This window comes from Tympanuchus pallidicinctus, unplaced genomic scaffold (genome assembly GCF_026119805.1).
Source record: "Tympanuchus pallidicinctus isolate F22 unplaced genomic scaffold, pur_lepc_1.0 scaffold4, whole genome shotgun sequence".
Taxonomy (NCBI): domain Eukaryota; kingdom Metazoa; phylum Chordata; class Aves; order Galliformes; family Phasianidae; genus Tympanuchus; species Tympanuchus pallidicinctus.
The window spans coordinates 38826883-38841484 of NW_026294758.1; the positions used below are offsets into that span (position 1 = coordinate 38826883).

General features: G+C 39.4%; 1 protein-coding gene across 2 annotated transcripts in view; it reads right to left on the reverse strand.

The window, feature by feature from the left end:
• The window catches only part of TMC1 (transmembrane channel like 1), a 112113-nt gene extending 97574 nt beyond the window's left edge, over positions 1 to 14539 (reverse strand). For both annotated transcript variants that reach the window (XM_052701305.1, XM_052701302.1), the window contains exon 1: positions 13532 to 14539. The gene's annotated coding sequence lies outside the window, so the exon portion shown is untranslated. The remainder of the gene's footprint in view (positions 1 to 13531) is intronic.
• Positions 14540 to 14602: the final 63 nt, after the last annotated feature.

The following is a 14602-nucleotide window of genomic DNA, read 5'->3' on the forward strand; positions in this document are numbered from 1 at the left end:
TGTTATAACTCCTTATCGCTCCCTGGAACTCATATGAAAGGTGGTCAGCAGAGTTCATGACAGGAAATTTCAGGAAATTATATCCCCATATTTCCTCCATACCACAAGAAAAGCCAGATGCTAGATAAAAGTTAACAATGCAAAGTGTGATGCTGAAAAGTTCACAAATGTCATTGTTAAGGAATGCAAGATTTTGAGAAGAAACGGATGCAACAAGTAATTAAAGCCTGTAGTGTAATGCACAACCTCAGTGAGCCTGAACTAAGTCTGCCCCAGCATCCTTGTCTGTTAAATGCTATGTTCACTACATTCAGGTTTCTTTCTCAGAGGTTTCTAGAGTTTGCTTGAGGCTGAATGGACAGCACCATTTCTTTAAAAGCCTGTTTTAAAAGACAATTTGAAAAACGTGCATTAATTTGAAATGCTTCAAATTTAATGAAGTTTGCCTGTTCCTAGAATAAAGCAAAATACTGTGATCACAGTGACCATGAGAAGACACATTCATTAGCACTTGGTTTGGAATTTCATAAAACAACACCACCTTCTTCCTAGAAACATGTGTCTGTACTCTCAGCTTTTACACTGAAAATGAAATCTAGTTACTGGTACTCTGCTACTTATTTAGTAGATCCGCACAATAATAACAATATCAGGGACACTGGAAACTGAAAACAAACAGCACAAAAATGAGAAAGCGATAGCAGCATTGCTGAGCTAGGAGAAACCCTGATGAAGATGGTGCACAGATCATTTTCAGAAAAATAAAAATTTGTTAAGAAAGGATGCTAATATTCTCCAGTGAGTGATAAGCACTAGCAAATATACAGTTCCTGTCCATCTCTCCAAGTAAGAATGAATTTACATGTGGATTAATCATGTCATGACCCCAGAGTTAGAATAAACTGTACAGTTTTATCACAGTTTTTCATTTCAGTAATATAAATAGCAGTCTTTGCTGAACATTCCAAATAAGTATATACACATACTAATATACTTTTAAAAATAAGGGTTGGCCTTTTGGAGATATAGATGAAAAACAACAACATTAAAATCTGCAGTTTTAGATACTCCAAAATTTAATCTGGGTTAGTAAATTTGCATTGCACATTGAACACACACTGACTCACAGTAATTACTGATGTACTTAGAAACAGACACTATTTGCAAATAGGCTGCACATCAAAGATGAATTTTGCAGCTGATTTGTTCTTAGCACTTTACAGATTTTGATAAATGCATATTTCAATCATATCATGATTTCTAGAAAGATGGTCCACGGGATTATCTCTGCACCAGCTCCTGTGAGGTGTCAGATAACTTCTTTCATATGCAGCGTGTGACCAAAAACCCAAACAGCCCTTTTGTCATCCTTGTATCACCATGAAATACACTGGCTTCTCCTGTTTTGTACCTGCACACTCTGATTCCTTGTTAACGTGATGTAATTCAGAACACTTCTGAGCTCAAAATAGAAGAGAGGCATTTTACACTCTGTAGTGAATAGCAGAAATAGTTAGATAAAGGAGTGGAGCTTGATGTCCAGACCTGAAAGCAGGGAAAGTGTGTAGCATGACAAAAGTTCCCAAAAAGCATTACAGATGTGAGAGTACTAAGTTGTTTCTTTTTTTCCAAAATACCACAGCAGGTAAAAGGAAGGTAAAATCAAGCAACATATCATACAACATCTACTGTCCAGACTGTGAGAATTCATTTGAATTTTAGGGGGAGGGACAGTGTCCAGACAGTGGCACCAAACCAGAAGTTGCCCAAAGGCAAAGAAACACAGCCAAGTGCCCTCTGCCTATCCCTTCTCAGCAGCTCTGAGCCTACAAGCAGCCAGCAAACTTTTAGTCTCATTTAACAAAGGCCATCGTTTGTGACTACAACCTCTTCAAAGTCACCAGCCCACTGACTTGGCACCCGACTTACAAGCATGACTAATTTTAGAGTTGAAACAACCACAATCTTTGCACAAAGGGGTGATGGGAGCCTGAAGCATGGAAAGGCTTCCATCATGCTTCTGCCCAAAGACATGAGAAAAGGCAGTGGCATAGAGACAAGCACAGCCCTCGTCTGCTTTTGTTCCCACAGCACATGCCATCATCACCTGCAAGCTGGAGAAGGACTTGCACATTAAGATTGCTCCACCAGGCATGAGACATATAACGCTAATTCCTGGACATTTAAGTGCAGCGCTGTGGCTGTCAGAGAAAGCTGAAAACCAGTGGTAACTTGAGTGTGGGCTGGCTCTGTCTTCACAGAGGGAATGGTAAAGTAAATCAGTAGTTGATTTTCCATAAAAGTTTTCAAGCCATAAGCTGTAACATTTTCATGCGATATGGCTAGTATTTAATTTCGCTGTATTTCTGCTAAAGGCTGCAAAGTCACTGTCAAGTTCAAGTAGAGATCCTTCATACTAACATAAATGAAAGCAGACATTAAATATCTGTGTAAAGTGGCAGACTTGAGATATCTGTACTGGGAGGGGGGCCAGACTGGATTCATCAAGACCTACTCCCAACTACTGCACTACAGAAAGAAAAAATGGGTAAGAAATGTTCCAGCTACCTACACAAGGGAAGCAAACTCCCTCGCAGGCCATGGTCCATGTGAGGAGGCAGATGCCAGAGCCAAATCTCTGCCTTCCCATGTTCACATTTTCAGTAAGAATGTACAGGAGAGCCATCTTAGGAAACTTCCATATAGCATCAATACAAATCAAACCCTCTGTTGCAATCCTGAATACAGAGGTTTCATTTGACCTGAGACATTTTCTTTACAGAAATATTTATAGTATGATAACTGAAACTTTTCCCTACTTACTCCTATTCCTCTTTATATATGTGATACCATACCATGCACAACTGTATGCCTCTATTGGAGTAATCTTTATTATTTAACATCAGTTACACAACTGCAAACTGCTTTGCAGCCGTCATACAGATAATCTTTAATGAGATCACACAGCACGTGTGGGACAGCAAAGGCTCAGGCCCAGCTAGTACAGCTTCATGAAAGGCAAGTCCTGCTTAACCAGCTTCATCTTATTCAATGATCGAGTGACCCGTCTGATGGATAGGGAAAGGTGATGTCTATGTAGACTTCAGCAAAACCTTTGACACTGTCTTCCCCAGCACTCTTCAAGACCCATGGCTTGGATGGGTGCACTCTGTACTGGGTACAGGAAATGGTTGGAGGGCCAGGCACACTGAGTGGTGCTGAATGGAGTTATATCCACCTGGCATCCAATCGTGAGCAGTTTTTCAGAGGTCTGTATTGGGGCCCATCCTGTCTGATATCATTACTGATTACCTGAATGAGAGGATTGAGTCCATCCTCACTACGTTTGAAGGCGACATCAAGTTGGGAGGAAGTATTGATCTGCCTGAAGGTAGGGGGACCATACGGACAGGCAGGATCAATGGACTGAAGTCAATGGGATGAAGTACAACAAAACCAAGTGCCAGGTCCTGCAGTCATTGCCTCTGGAGGCATTCAATAAATGTTTACATGCTGTACTAAGGGGGCTTCAATACTGCTTTCATCATTACAGCTTTGATATTAGTAAGTATGCCGGTCAGATAACTGAGCTGTGCACTTCTGAGTTCCCAGTGAAGTGCATCCTCAGACTAAATTCTGGATATCAGCATATAGTCCCCATTTGTACCTGATAAGTTGCCCCAGGGAAGAAACAACAAGCCAAATATGATCTGTTAGCTGGCAAATGCAAATGTTTAATTAGTGGGTTTACTGGTAAAAGTCCCAGTGTTTGCCTCCATGCAGTGCCCTGCCTCAGCAGCACACAGGGGCCTGGATCTTCTGTCTTGAGTTCTTGTGTCCCTTGTGTGCCCATCCCAAATGGCAGCACTTCAGCTTTTAATTTTGGTTTCGATGAAAGACCATGCCATTCCACAAACATTAGGAAAGTACTTTTGATCTCAAATAGTATCTCAATTCTCACAAGGTAGTGAAAGAAGATTAAGACTGCAAAGTTAAACTAAGGAAACTGCAGAATGTCAGTATTAATGTTAACATCTGCAAACTCATTAAAGTGAAAACACCTTCGTCTAACAGAGCAAGATTCCCCTTACGTAAAGTCTACTATATTATACTGCCAAATCACTTTTATTCCAGAAAAGTATCTCAGGCACTAGTACAATAAAATCTACCCTTTTTCTCTTACAAGTAAAAGAAGCTAAGCTGATGAAAACAGTTATTGTCATTATAAATGTTCTGGCACTTGGAGAGTCTGCAGCACAGTCAGTCTCAGATAGTAGCACCAGTCTCAGATAGTAGCACCAAGACATATCTGTAGCATAAATTTGCCCCACAGGTATAAAATCCCAAATTTGGTAGGAGACAACTGAAAAGCAGTTGTACTTAAATATTCCCCTTTTGCTTGTCTCACTTTCTGTGGACTGCAGCAGTGAAAAATTTGTGAAAAATCCCAAGTGTAAAGCTGCCAGTTGCAAAAAATTTAGTATATACATATATATATATATATATACACATACACATAGTTTCTTTTTAAGCTAACAAAATCAGATTTCATGGAACTCATTTATCCTGATCTTTGTTTCATATTTTATGAAATGTAGTAATTATTTTATTCAGGATGCAGCTCATAGGTGTACTGCCTGTCTTTAAGTTCCAGTCATAAAAACAGAAATAAATGTTTTAAAATTTAGAATACATTATGTGATGTTACATTCTACCATGCATTTCCAATGTTTAAGTGATAAATCAAATGAAGTGGAAAGATCTTAGTGAGATAACCCACTTTCTTCCATAAACTGCTTGAATAAGAGAGAAAAAAAAAAAAAAGTTAGTTTATCTCACATGCATCTTATTGGAATACATGGAAAAGAGAGCTTTCTTCAGTGTGTTAAAAAAAAAAAAAACTTGCACAAGTTATCGATGAGATACTTATGGTAGAGTGAAGACCTTGTGAAAGAGCACTGCAAGTGTACTAAAAATGCTGTCATTGTGACCTGTGGACACAGAACTGGATGAACAATTAAGGACCTCAGTTCCCACAGGGCTGAGAATCCCAGTCCTGAAAGTTCTGTGAAATTATTGGTAAATTCCTCCATGGACATCTAGCTTCAAAATCTTTATTTAGAAACTTTAAGTTCTAAAATAAAATTAAAAAAAAAAAAAGTCATGTTAAAACCAAGTGATAACAGGAAAGTAGGAAAGTTATCAAAGTAGAAACCTCACAGAAGGAAAAATTTAAAAAATAAAATAGTAAGTGCTTGAAATAAGTAAGTTGTGCCCAGGAACTTAAAGTCTAAGACAATGGAAATATAAGTAGAATATTCAGGATGCTTAGATTTTGTGCAATAAGAAGCAAGAGATAATTATAACTTGAAGAACGGATACTTCCTTGAAGTTCTGGTAAACAGTAAAATATTTTTATTAGATGGAAAAATCTGTATGACACAGGTTTATTAGTTTTATTAATTTTATTTTTTGTTGAAATTCTTATTTTACAAAAAAAAAAAACACAGATATTTTCAGACCCAAGATGACAGAGTATGCAAGATTACTGATACTAAACCGAAGTGCTTGGGAAGATATCAACAATGCTCAGTACAGGCTCAAAAATGTCTATTAGTACGCCCAGACTGAATACCATCCCTTAGCAAAAATTCTCCCTACCTCTGCCTCTTTTAAACTCCATTTTCCTTTTTTTTAATTATTCCAGATCAGAATATGAGGGAGCATGCAGGATTATCCAAAATGGAAGGATAATCTGGCAAATGAATCTGGGTAGACAGCTCTGTCTGTAGTGTGTGTTCCCTTCTACATCGTCACTGCCATATATACAAACCCAGTTAAAGAGTATTCTTATAGAATATTAGAATATTTGTGTGTATCTGTATCAAAGACTACCAAAGGGAAAGAAACTGATGCTGTCAAAGACCTCAGAAGGGTCAGGAACACTTGACAAATAAATTTCATGATGCTATGACTGATAAATGAAGTCTGCAAGCTCATGGTACTTTGAAGTGTAATGACAGAAATGCCTTCTCTGATTTTCCAATTGTGTATATTCACTGTGTGTCAACCTGCCTCTGCAGCAGCAGCTGCATGTCTTCCCCAAAAATACCTTACCTCTGGAAATGAAACATGAGTGACATACTTATATCTTAATGAAAATTACTTGCATTTGTCTGTCAAAGCAGAGTAAGTTGCAAGGAGTTAAAAGACTTGCCAAAACAAGTAAACTGACACTTCTGGAAGGAGTTTGAGGCGAACGGCTTGTGACAGAAAGATCATCAGGCATGGTTTTAAATTCACAACTTAAGTAAACATCCTCTAAGGCTCTTTAGCAAGAAGAATGCTACATGCATACAAAAAGAATGCAAAGAATTTGTTTGCAGAAGTCCAAACTGGCTACTGCAACAAACCAGAAGCCATGAAGATAGATTAATTCACATTCTGGTTTCAATTATCTGTGCGTAGCTATTAGAAACACTTAAGTAAAGATTTCTGAAGGCTTTTATGAATTTTGTCTAGATTGCCTGCTAGGTGTCATGCCCATGATGCCTTGAAGGAAACATTAAACTCATATTCAGGGTGTAGCTTAGAATGCCTTTGCCACATTATCCATTTACTTATTTCAGTTAAGGTACACATCAACCAGGTAGCTTCTCTTGAAAGTTGTGTTTAAACCTCAGTGAGAGCTATAGCACAAATACCAGGAGAAAAAAAAAATGAAGTGAAGGAAGATATATTTCAGCAGAAAGTTAGCATAACTCAAATCCTTTGAAAACTTCAGTAAGAAATACATTTTCAAAGACCAATAATTCTGAATAATGTGTTGTATGATGTACAGCCTTCCGAAATTATCAGGACTCTTTTCAGTTATCATAGACCATACTTCTCCTTACATGTAAAGAGTTATGCCTTAAAGGCTTTTAAATGATCCGTCTTAGTCATAAAATAAATTTTGCTTCTATCCATACAACCTTGGAAATACATTAACTACAACTTTGCTAGATTGCAGGAAGTCTCCATATGGCAGTATAAGCTTTTTCCTTTCCCATTCATTGACCCAGTAATAGCTTCAAGGCATAAGAAGTCCGAGGGCTTTTTTGTGTAAAGGATCTAAGAAGCTTAAAAGGGTACATTTATTTTATGCCTCTACCAATCCATACTCTTCCCTTCTCTGTGGAAATGTACCATAGCTGAATTTGTTACTCATAAAGTTCCCACAGAACATCACATCAGTTTATGTTCTAAGCAAATTCAGAATTATCCCTGAATTCTTTCCAGCACCAGAGAAAACAAAAATACCAAGTTCCTGAAAAGTCCCGTGAGAAGAGATTTAAAGTTTTTTAAAGTTTCTGAGGGTCCTATGATTCTTTGATTCTAAGACAGTCATAGATCATTACCAGTGGTTTCCCTACCAAATATCTCAGAGGCGAGCAAATTATAACCCATATCCAAACTCACAGAATCAGAATAATTTGAGTTGGAAGGGAGCTTTAAAGGTCATCCAGTCCAACTCCCCTTCAGTGAACAGGGAAACCCACATCTAAACCAGTTTGATCAGAGCCTGATCCAGCCTGGCCTTAGCATTTCCAGGAATGAGACTTCTACCATAACTCTGGGCAACCTGCTCCAGTGCTTCACTATCCTTATTGTAAAAAAAGAACATCTTTCTTATACCCAGATTAAATCTCCCCTCTTTTAATTTGAAACCCTTTATAGAATCATAGAATCCTACAACAGTTCAGGTTGGAATGTTTAAGATGATCTAGTTCCAAAGCCTTGCTAAAGGCAGGCACACCGCATACTGGATCAAGGCTGCTCAAAGCCCCATCCAGCCTTGCCTTGAACGCCTCCGTGGTTTCCCTTTGTCTCATCGAAACAGAACCTGCTGAAGAGTCTGTTCCCTTCTTTCTTATAGTCCCTCTTTAGAAACTAGCTTTAAAAAAAAAAAAATCAATTTCTGAAAAGATAGAAGGGTGGCCTGTCCCAAATGAAGGCCTTGCCTTATAAAAAGGATCTTATTATCTCATACAGAAATGAGTAATTTCTGTGCCCTGAAGAAATGATACTTCATATTATATATATTCTCATATTGCTCAAGAAGGGCTACTTTGCTACATCAGACTAAATGAAATGTATTACAAGGCAAACTCTCCACAAGCAGAGCTGGGTAGACTAGCAAGTTCTGTACAACTGTACAGGCACAGCTGAAAGAAAGTACCATCATGAGAACTAGGACACGAATTATGCTGTACTAAACAAACCTGAAAATAAACCTGTTTTCATAATGCAGTTTCTCCGCTCAACTAAAGCCTCCTATCTCATTATCTGTCACTATCCTTCTTTCTGATAAGCGAAAACTTGTGCTGATTCACTACAGCTGAGTCTTGGTCATGTTCATGGCTTTCTATGTCAAGATGCATGGTTACACAACACCAGAAATCCTAAGAAAAAAAAAATCTAGGAAATTAAAATTACCAAGAGAAATGGATGTACAACAGGCAATGCAGTTGTTGTTTTTTTTTGTTTTTTTTTTTCCAGGAAAATCATTGTAAGGAAGACACAAATGAACAGTACGAACAGTTTGTTTTTCTGTCCTACTAAGAAACAAGTAAACAAAAAAACAGCAGCTAAAATTTTGGCTACAATTTGCTAGCACCTCAGCACAATATCTCTAAGAGTGTCAGCACTGCTATAATTCTCCTCTCAGTCCAGCTTACAGCAATAGTACATAAAAGTACCTTAAACTGTGATGTAATATGAATTAAAATGAGAGATTTACTACATTTCAAATGCTAATGTTTTTTAATCACTTTTTACCAGTCATCATGCACCTATTACAAATCTCCAGAGGTAACTAAGACCAGAATTATGTCCAAGACTACGAAAAATGGAAAAAGAAATACTTAGTGGTTCTATATCTATCAAGCCAGCTAAGATAAAGGTCCATCTTGTATGTTGATGAATATTTTAAAATGTAATACGCTCCTTTTTTCACAGAAGTTACAGATAGCCAAAATTGAAACACAAAACATGAAACAACTAGGTGTTTTGCTAGTGGACAAGATCAGCACAAAAGTCACAGGCAACTAGTTAAACAAGTGCCTTTATTTTTACTGAAGTTTAAAGCAATGAGATAATAAATAATACAGCAAAAACAACACAGAACAAGGCAATGCACCTTACTACATAAGGATAGTAACAGTGATTAGGAAAGATACATCACCAGTTGCCCTAATACCTTACCATCATCCGGATCTGCAGCTGCTGGGGAGCCCCAGTTGCAGCGAGGATTTGGAGAGCCTTTACCAGCAACTCACATATGCATGTCAGGACAAATGATTGGAAACTGCAGTAGAAAAATTACTACATAACCTTTGTTTCTTTTGCAAGGCAATAGCTTCTGGTGAACACTTCTGGAAAGTTATATTTTTAATGAAAATGCAAAACTATCTCTCTCATATTACATTCTAGAAACTGCACACTTTCTATATGTAAAACATGTAGGTTTTAAACAGACTGAAATACAAACAGCATATCCCCAGCTCATACTGCATACTATATTTCTGCACACCTTATCCACATAGACCAGCAAAAGAAGAATCAGGAAAAGGTTCAGACAAGCATCCATTCTGACCTGCTTAAGGCTGAACAATCAGTAACACATGACCACTGTTTGTAACACATGGGAGTCTTGCTTAAAAAGCTCTAATATTTACTTTGTGGAATAATATATTCATTCCAGATAACTAGATCCATATGAGATCTGAGTTGGTTCTTGGCACATAAGAGTTTAGTCTATGAACACCATGAAATTCTTTTCTTGCAGTGGACAAGACTTGATGTGATTGACCGACATAGTTCAAATCAGTGGTGTCCAAACATTTTTGGTCATGTATCCCTATTAGCAAAAGATTTTTGAGCAAACACATCCAATATACGTATATTTATAAAGACATATTTCTGAAGTTCTAGCATTTTCCTCCTGCACCCTAACAACACACTTTAGACCACTTATTTTTAGATTATATGAGTGACATAAACACTAGAGGTGCTCTGGATGACAGACACCTAGGCTTCTTCAGTGCTGTGCTGTAGAAACTATTTCAGTGTAGAATTCTTTAATATCTGTCCTTGGATTCAGTTTGCCAATCACAAATGCTGGCTATCAAGCTCTACAGATCAGATTTCACCTTATGATTTTGATTTTAAAGGAAATTAAATTAGGAGGCACTGAGCAATCCATTGAAACAAAGCTACCTAAAGCTCCATCAGAAAGCAGTTCAAAAGGTTATTAAAGTATCGAATGACTCACAAGACTTCTTAAGGAGAAAAAATGAGAGACAATGGCACCTTAGGAGAGCTCACTCAAAAAGCAGACAGGTTATTCACAATAGCCCACGAACTGATACATCTCGTAAGGAGCTCATAAGGTTCTGAAAGTTGAAATGAATCCAAAGAAGACTGGGACACCATTACTGCAGTGAGTGAGGGAAACTAGAAATGCTGCTTAGGATCAGCATTGCAAGCCAAACTGAGGCACTCACAGCAGTTCACAACTGTGCATGCCTCAAACCAAGGCTCTGCACATAATAAAGAGCTAAGACATTTTTGTCACCGTCAAGGTTTTGGTATACCAAATGATAAACTTTCTTCATTTTATTTATATTAACATAACAATGCCCATGTTAGAGCTGCCCAGGATTTCAGATTAATATAAAATAGCAAGATTTTCCTGGAAGCCATTACCACTGCTGTATAGCTCAACGAAGTGTCTTATCAAGCACAGATAACAGATGTTCAATTTAATAATTAAAGCCTGAAAGAAACCTGGGACGTGATCGGCTGAGAGGTGATGGCTTTTGCCATGCAGAACTTCCACTGATCAGAGTTTAATGAAGACAGGAGACTTACATGCTCAAACAAGAGTGCATGCAACAAGCTATTTTCATGAAAGCACTCTGTGTGGGACAGCTCACCTTACTGGAGTGCTGTGATGGATGGACAGATTGAAATGAGCCCTTCCTGAGAAAATAGCAGAGCAGATGCAGATCATCTCCTGTGGGAAAGAGTAGCTTAGATGCGTGGGGCTCAGGCCAAAGTAAGAGCTCTCTAGTCAGGCCAGAGGAGGGTCACCAAGTGTGACATTGTGGTTGAAATGTGCTACAGATCACTCACTAGTTAAGAAAGAAGATGCAGCTATCATTAATGATTTTTGGAAGTCTCTGTCACACATCCACATCCTCACCCCAACTTTTAACATGTTCAAACACAGCCAATCCAGGAGACGTCTGAAGGGTGTCACAGGTAACTTCTTGTCATACAGGCAGTAGGTGTGCCAGCCAGAAAGGACACACAGCCGTGATGCTGTAGTGACCATGGAATACTGGAGTCAGGTTCCTGAGAGGAGCAAGGGAGGAAAAAGAAGATAGAAAAAGGCATAAGAGCTGTAAGACAGAAGAAGGTGTGTGGGTTTTTGGGTTGTTTTTTTTTTTGTGGTTTACATCAGCAAGCAACTAAGCATAACACAGTCTTTCAGTCACTCTCCCCCCAGCTACAGGAGAGAACTGGAAAAAAAAGACATAAATAGAACTCATAGGTAGAGAGAAAAACTACTTACTAAGGCAGAAGAGGAAGACAGAAATAATGGTAATAATATAAATACTAACATGTTTACAAAGTAAGTGATGCACAATGCTCGCTACCTGCTTACTAATGCCCACCCAGTCCCCCAGCGGTGGCTCTACCCCAACCAAATCCTGTTGGTCTTACTGTCTGGCAGGATGTCAGTTTGGGTCAGCTCTCGTGGTTCTAACCTCTTCAACTTCTTGTGCTCCCCAGCCCCTTTCATTAGCAAGACAGTACAAGAAGCTGAAAATGTGAAATGCTCTTGGCTTTGTGCAGCACTCCCCTGTAGCAACTAAAATGCCCACCTGTTATCAACACTGATTTTTCTCCTAAAACCAAAACACAGTATCATATCAGACACTATGATGAAAATCAAATGCCCCAGTTGAAAACAGCATTCCGTTTTACCTACTAATGTACAATGAGGATGTTTGGCTGAGTGGACTTGTTTAAAATTCTCTCTCTAAGCAAATCCACCTGCTTTCTCAGATGCACAGCTTACCTGCAATGACACCGAGTAGACAAACTGAGTAGTCCAAAACTACTCCCTTCTGAAGTTGTGGCTTCTAAAGATGGAAATATTCTTTTGACATCTCAGCTCTTTGTTGGGTAATGTACTGGAATTACTCTGGTCTCCTTTTAAGGTCCCAAACATTCCAGATGAGTTAGGAAGTAGCTTACAGCATTCTTAATGTGCTAGGCTGTTTGAGTTAAGTAAAATGCATTATTATTTCATTATTCCTTTTTTTTTTTTTTCTTTTTCTTTTCAGTTATGCTGTGGTTTGCTTTGAAGGAGAGTATGATTCAGTCACTTAATATAATCAGCAATTTAAATAGAAAGTTCTCTTCCATACTGGGGAAATGCTGCAGCATTTTTGCCTTCTGTTTCATAAGACATACAGATCCCGTTGATAGATTAAAAAATAATAATAATAAAGAAAAAAAATTACATTATCAGGGCTACCTATTTCTTTTCACACCCTGACCAGGGTAGTCAGACCTGAACAACTAAAGGAAACAGATGGACCTAGAAAGTTCAAACCTTGAAGGAAGAAAATCTCCAGTAAATAAAAATGCTTAGAGTCATAGAGGCAACTGTTCCATGGCTTGTAAAAATAGACAGCCCCCCACTCTGCAGCTTCAGCAGAACTCCATATCTAGTGATGTCATACTCTCAAATGCCCATGCCACCTCCTGTTTTCTATCCCTACTACATTTCTAAATCAACTTACATACCAAAGTTAATAATTGGAAGACAAGCCTGCTTGCAAAGATCCTTAGTAGCAAATTCTCCCATTCTTCTAAGACTCCTTATCTCTGAGTGGTTCCTTGCCATTGAGACAAACTTTCCTGGTAAATCTACTGAAAAACCACTCTGCTATTTCAGAAGAAGCCTTTCTTGGAACAAGCCAAAGAAGTTGACAGTTTTCATCTGAAACTGTTCTATCCTCTGCCCCGCCATACTAAGAGAGATAGTGATTGCTCTCCATCGCTACTAGTAGGTCAGCTTTTAATTTGACATTGAGACTCCAAAATCTTCAGTTGTGGTCACAAAATCTCTGCAAAGGACAAGTAATACATGCTTCAACTTCCTTTCCCATTTTTCTCGTCAAAGTGATGAAGTTACTCACCCCTTGAGAGTGCTGCTTTCAGAAGAGTTCTCTTCTGCACAGTAAGTCAAACAGCACTTACATTTTTTCCTCACAATGATGGAATTATTCTGTACTACTGACATTGAGGGCAGCCCAAATGTTTCAGATAACAGAGGAGATGCTCCAAATACTCATCACTGTTCTGTAGCAATAAGACCTGCAGCAAACACAGTGCCAATAGCTAGAGCTACTTCTGCAGAGTGCTATACTGCAGCACAGCACAATTTCACCTAACTGAAAGCAGTACGTACCTCAGAATCCTCTGGGCCTCAGGAGACATCTTTCCCGCAAGCAAGGAAGATAGGAAGATCAGCTCCCAAAGGTGTCAGGCCAAAAAAAAAAAAGACTCTAGTAATTTCAGTAATCCGTTTTACACAGTGCCGTGCATTTCAAACCTAATCTTTTTTTGGGAGGGTTAAGAAGTTAAGCAAAGGCCCATAAATATATCCAGTACACTAATCTCCAAGTATCCTCAATACAGGTGGAAGCTGCATTTAAAGCTGAATTGCTCAGAATATTTATCGAAAGCTACTTTGTGTTTTACAGCTTAAGATCTATTTTCAAGAATGTAATGCCTGGATAAACAGAAGTACTTTCCCCTTCATAGATTTTCTTAATAATTCTGGCCTTACTTTACAATGATAGAGCAAACAACAATGGCACAACCTCCCATATGAGCTTTTAAGGCACAACCACCCTATGTTGCTCTCTATGAGAGCAGGAAGCCTAAAAAAATAGGATTCTCAGAAACACGGCGTTGTTGAGGTCGGCAGGACCCGAGGGACCACCTGCCAACCCGTGATTCCTGCCCCTGCTGCAGCAGGGACACACAGAGCAGGGCTGCCCAGGCTTCCAGAAACCGCCGAGAAGACTCCACAGCCCCTGGGCAGCCCGCGCCAGAGCTCCCTCGCCCACAGTAAGCAAGCATCTCTTCTGCTCACACAGACTTTTTATTCTCTTTCCTTTGACTTTTGTCACAGCCCCACAATGCCCACAGCGATGCCACTCTCCCACCCAGCTGGGTGCCACCTCCTCCGTGCAAGTAGGCGCAGCAGCACCCAGCAGGCGCGCCTCTGCTCTCGTCTCCCTGGAAACACGCGCTTCGCGCAATCCGGCACAATAAAAGCGTTATCTCGAGGTCCGACCAGGCACAAATTCACCAGCCAGAACATACACTTCAATCCCTCGGTGCCAGGAGGTAACACGGGAGCGCCCAGCAGCTTCCTCCTTTCCGAGGGGGGAAGCCCACGCGGGGTCCCCAACGGCCGCCCCCCCCCGCGCGCCCGCGGCGGCGGCGCCGTCCGTCAACCTATGACGTCACC